Raw genomic sequence first — 6,678 nt, forward strand, 5'->3', positions numbered from 1 at the left:
TTCGACTGTCATTCCTTTTCACTTGGGCCTACTCGGGAGTTCTCATCTTCATCCCACCAAGGAAATCCTCTTCTTTGGAAAACATATCCTCCAAATTCATTGCTCCTTCGATTTTTTTTTTCTTTTTCAGCCACTTTCTTCGTCACACTCCTAGTCGTCACACAGCTATGAAAGAGATATGGGTTGTCATTCTCGAGTTCAGTTGTAGGGCTATACTTCAAAAGTTTCTCCGTTACAATGGGACAAGACACGAACGGCGCTCTACCAACCTCATTACCCATCTACTCCTTCAATAACCAATAAATCCTTTAACGCGAAATCAAAATTACCTGTCCCCAACTCGCATGACAGTTTCAAACGGCAAATAGGGGTTACTCCTATTCCTTTCAAAACAGTCTCCTGTGAGAGACTGTTTTACCAACGGGTGTACTCCTCGTACCACCACTCTATGGTTACAGCCTGCGTCACGCAATATCCTGACCGGGATTCTATCACTCCCGTTTATTGCTGCTAAAATGCCTTCATAAATATATGGTTTAAAGGCATCCACGCTGTTTGGGTGCGTCCTTTTCATCGTGTAAACGTTGGTTGTTTTGTTTTTGCCTCAGCCCTTTCCCAATTGCTTCTTTGTCATTGTAATCTGAGAAGTCAAACTATCCTTAATCACTTGGGCGAATGCTTTCGGTTGGTTTGACCAACATTCCTTACAGATATGGCCTCTCTTGCCACACTTGAAACAGATAATATTACCCTTCTGCACGTCTTTCACGATACTTGAAGCAGGATGATTCAACAATTGTTAATGTGATACAATCATATTTTGCTTGGGAATAGTACCAGTCCTACTTCCGTTGTAACCAAAGACAATACACGAAAGATGGGAAACTGACTATTAATACCATTAAAGAAAACGTCATCCAACCCGTCAAAATGCGCGCCATCTATTAATCATGCCCTCAACTAAAACTCGGCTGTGGCGTAACGCGGCTTATTTAAATGATAATATTTATTCTAATGCTTCAGTAAACTTCTCTTTATTAATTATTGAATACTAAATCGATTAATATTGCTTGTTAACATGATTATAGGGCTCTATCATAGCTTATGACTTATATATTAGGCATTTCTGAATCATCAAATAAAATCCTTCAGTTAATACGTTTTGGTGAGCATCTATTCTGATGGAACTGGAACTGAAACCAGACACCTTTAAACTTTAATGTAACATTAATTGCTAAGTATCTTTATCTAAAATTGAGAGGACAGTTAACATTAATTGCTAAGTATCTTTATCTAAAATTGAGAGGGCAGGTAGAATGAAACAAACTTATTCTCATATTATCTTATTATTTTACCAATTTAATATACAGTAACTATTTTCCTTTTGTTGGGGTTTGTGCTCATGATTGTATACTGTACATACCTAAGCAACTGTACACAAATGTTCTTGCAAAGAACATAAACAAAGTAAAAGAAATGGCACATGCTTCATTTGCATGTAATAGTCATACAAGTCATGCAAACAAAAACATGCATATATCAGAATTTAAATAGCAAACAAAGCATGGGATAATCAAAACCAATAATATGAAATTAAAATGAAAAAGCAAACCTAACTTGCATGATGATTAGGCAAAGGTTAAGCAATGTTTGTTAATAAAACTAAGAAAAGTACAACAACAAAGTAATAAAAGTAATGTATCCTTTTATAACAAATGCAATGCTGTATTTCATAGAATACTATATAAGCAAAAGTCTAGGTTTAACTTAATTTTCATAATAAGCAAATAAAAATTAACGTCACAAATCAAATAGGAAACAAACCACAGAGAAGTCATTCAACCTAAACAATTAGATTTCCAAACTACAAACTGAACTGTACCTGTGCCAGATTTTTCAAAAATGCTTTCAAATGTTGCAGTACTGCACTCAGAGTTGTATGTTATTACTGGTGGTGCTTATGTATCATTTGGATTACCTGTGGAAGTGGGAAAGAGTTACTAGTATAACTAACATTTTCAGTCCATAATACTGTACTATAAATATGTATTATAAAACAAATTACAGTATATAACAACTTCTTTATATTATAGCAATAACATATTCATCCACACCTGCAAGATTTTGATCTGGGCATGCATTTTTATTGAGTCTTGAGGAATCCAAAGTCACATAGTTCTTGCAAGGAAAGTGAAGACTGCATACTCTATAACAGTTGTTTACATATTTTGTACTGACAACTCTAATCCACTGTAGGAATCTGCAAATACATAGACATAGATATTATGAAGCAGGGTGGCAATTCATCACTTGTAATTTGAGGGAAGTTGAAATCCATGTCTAAGGGAAGTTGCAATATACAGTATTTCTTAATAATTATATATCTGATATTTAGGTACTTATTCCTAGAATAATATATAATGTACATAAAACAATACACGTGTCAGACAAATCTAAGAACCTAGAGGAATGAATACAGTTTATTATATATCATGATTATTTATTAAGGTCTTGATCAAGTCAGAACCTATTTATAACAATTTATTAAAATCTCATAGCCCAATTGTGGGAGTTCTCAAAAATGTATATTTAATTGGCACCCTTTTATGAAGGTAATGTAACCAACACTTCTGCCTGGTATTTTCTAGTAAAATCCCATTTCTGCAAGAAGCATGTACATTCCTGAAAAAATTGAAACAATTATTCTAATTGACTTGAACCATGTTTCTTTTTGCATCATGTACAGTACAAGTAAATATAATAGGTTTTCACAATTTGTTTTGCCAATTTATTACCACTGTATTACTGCGTACATTTGCTGTCAAATGGTAAATTTACTATGGAATTGTGACGAGCCGAGAGAGGGTTGTGAACTCAAAGGCAGGATGCAATCAACTGAGTACTTTATTAAGGAACACTCTTCTTTATATACAAAACCTCAAGGCAACAGGACATAACATGTTCGAGAGACAGACAATGTTACAGAGCAAAATCGGAGACATGATTATTCAGGTTCTTTTTAGTGCGAGGGAAGAGCGCAGATACAAGCATAATATATACAAAATAATTTATGTACGATCGTGTGACACACGGTTGGTACAGAATACTATGCGGGGTGTCGGTACCAATTACAAGATTTCATTTTAAAAATTGAACAATAATGAGCATATAATGCAGAAACATAGATGAAACGGTAAGAATGGATCTTGTGGGAGCAGATATGCTGGTTTGCATGTATTCTTTTTTTTATTTTGAATGCTTTTATCCATACATATAGGAAAATTCGATCATAGATTAAAAGGTTAGTGAACTTGAAATTAAAGTAAAACACTCTAACCTAAGTAACCTACTTATGCTCTCCCATATGAATGCTCCCACAAGATCCATCCTTCCTGATGAAACAACTTTGGTTTGCTAAATAATTGCTTATTAATGAAAAATTAAGGTAAACACTTATAACTACAACCCAGGGGTAAGCTGCTGAGGATATAACATAACTACAGTATATATACAGTACTGTATATCAAAGTTGCTGTGAGTAGCCTATCTGGAAAAGGCATGGAAACCCAATATTCACGAATTGTATGACAGTGATAGGAACTGATGTGTTTATTTCATATTTCTAGAGATTTTCAAGATATGCAAATATAACTTTAAGGTATTTATTTGAAATACAATTGACGCCTCTAAATGACAAGAAAATATAGTTTTTCTAATTGATTTTGATATGCTTTTGCTAGATAGCTTCATTTCCATTGCAAATTTCTGTTGACATGGTTAGGTAACTGTTGGCGTGGTTATGGTACTGCTGATATGGTTAAGTAACTGTTGGCGTAGTTATGGTACTGCTGATATGGTTAGGTAACTGTAGGCATGGTTATGGCACTGCTGATATGGTTAGGTAACTGTTGGTATGGTTAGGGCACTGCTGATATGGTTAGGTAACTGTTGGCATGGTTATGGTACTGCTGATATTGTTAGGTAACTGTTGGCATGGTTATGGTACTGCTGATATTGTTAGGTAACTGTTGGCATGGTTATGGCACTGTTGACATGGTTAGGTAACTGTTGGCATGATTAGGTAACTGTTGGCATGGTTAGGTAACTGTTGGCATGGTTAGGTAACTGTTGACATGGTTATGGTACTGCTGATATGGTTAGGTTTACTGTTGACATGGTTATAGTACTACTGATATGGTTAGGTAACTGTTGGCATGGTTATGGTACTGCTGACATTGTTAGGTAACTGTTGGCATGGTTATGGTACTGCTGACATGGTTAGGTAACTGTTGGCATGGCTATGGTACTGCTGACATGGTTAGGTAACTGTTGGCATGGTTATGGTACTGCTGATATGGTTAGGTTTACTGTTGACATGGTTATGGTACTGCTGATATGGTTAGGTAACTGTTGGCATGGTTATGGTACTGTTGATATGGTTAGGTTTACTGTTGACATGGTTATGGTACTGCTGATATGGTTAAGTAACTGTTGGCATGGTTATGGTACTGCTGATATGGTTAGGTAACTGTTGGCATAGTTATGGTACTGTTGACATGGTTAAGTAACTGTTGGCATGGTTATGGTACTGCTGATATGGTTAGGTTTACTGTTGACATGATTAGGCTACTGATGTACACTACCAGGAAGGTTAGGTTGGTTGTTGGGGTTTCAAATGGCAAGAATATTTTTGGTATTATTTTAGTTATGGACATTAATAAAGTAACATAGTTCTTATACAAATCAAGTAAAACGTTGGGTTAGGTTAGGTTAGGTTAGTGCAGAACTACAATATGACGTGCAATAATTGGTCATGTAGTGCATTTGTATGCCATTTTCTCATGTAATATTCTTGGCTCAGGGTTTTCCAATTTCCAGTGTTTTTATGCATTTTCAAATTCAGTATATACCTGTTAACCGGTCCTTTTTTATATGTTTGAGTGTTATATTTAGGTTTTTTCCTCCATTTTGCACTGTTTTTACCTACTTTGCCCCCCCCCCCCCCACCCAAAACCACGCTTCCCAAAGGAGGTTCCCCCAGATTGTTATCTATAGGGGGAGGGGTGGTAGAAGGATAAGTATTCATTTGCGATGGAAATAAACCTCAAAATCATTCAAATCACACCAAATTACAACGAAAAACCCTGTATTTTATGTTGAAAGCAATTAATGTCCATAAGTAAAAAAAAAAAAAAAAAAAAACTTTTTTTCTAGTTGAAAATCAAATATAAATACATTTTCTTTCCGCTTAGATGCGTCCAACGTATTGTAAATACTACAACAAAAATGTTCGATCTGAAAATTATATAAGCACTTGATCTGAGTAAACCTTAGACAAAGACAAAAGAAATACTTATGAAAATTATACAATCACTTGTTTCACTTGAAATTAAATCTGAATTCAACATATAAGTTTAACATTTAATGAAAATAGATAACCAGATCACAATACAAGAACCTATCACCTTCCTACATGGCCGTTTACAAAAACTCTAAGAGAATTTTTATAAGTACTCACTATGATTACAAAAACTCGTCACACCAAAACTTCGTTATTTCACTGAACACTTTTAAAACAATACATTGAGATGCGTATGCGAGTGAGAGAGAGGGAGAGATGGCTGTCTTAAGGTTGGAATTCTCTATCTATCTATGCAACCCTGGGAGAGAGAATTCTTGAAGCATGGGGGCTGGGCTAAGGCATCAGAATTACCAAGTATTGCTTTCTCAACAAGTATCCATGCAACACGAGACAAACTCTCTCAGTCGGCTAGCTTTGTCCACCCTTTGTCCCCGAAAAAAAAAAAATAAATAAAATAACATCCTATCACTAGGTTTTTCACGAATTTTCCAAAGCACATGGCATATTGCGTATTCTCTCACAAACATGACGCAATATCTCATAAAAATATAAAAGAATATTACATAAGCTCTTGTTCCTATCATCGTAAGACCTGGCTAAATAAAATCATTAATAAACTACTGTATTTACTATACACTAGGCCAGCTTTGTAAGAATATGTATATATATGAATACAAACACACACACACACACACGCACATATATATATATATATATATATATATATATATATATATATATATATATATATATATATATATATATGTGTGTGTGTGTGTGTGTGTGTGTATATATATATGTATATATATATATATATATATATATATATATATATATATATATATGTGTGTGTGTGTGTGTGTGTGTGTATGTTTATATATATATATATATATATATATATATATATATATATATATATATATATATATATATATATATATATGTACATATATATATATATATATATATATATATATATATATATATATATATATATATATATATGTGTGTGTGTGTGTGTGTATGTTTATATATATATATATATATATATATATATATATATATATATATATATATATATATATATGTGTGTGTGTGTGTGTGTGTTTATATATATATATATATATATATATATATATATATATATATATATATATATATATATATATATATATATATATATATATATATATATATATATATATATATATATATATATATATATATATATATATATTTATATATATATATATATATATATATATATATATATATATATATAGATATATATATATGAAAAGTTAGGCTATAACCCT

The sequence above is a fragment of the Palaemon carinicauda genome, chromosome 19 (assembly GCF_036898095.1).
Source record: "Palaemon carinicauda isolate YSFRI2023 chromosome 19, ASM3689809v2, whole genome shotgun sequence".
Taxonomy (NCBI): Eukaryota; Metazoa; Arthropoda; class Malacostraca; order Decapoda; family Palaemonidae; genus Palaemon; species Palaemon carinicauda.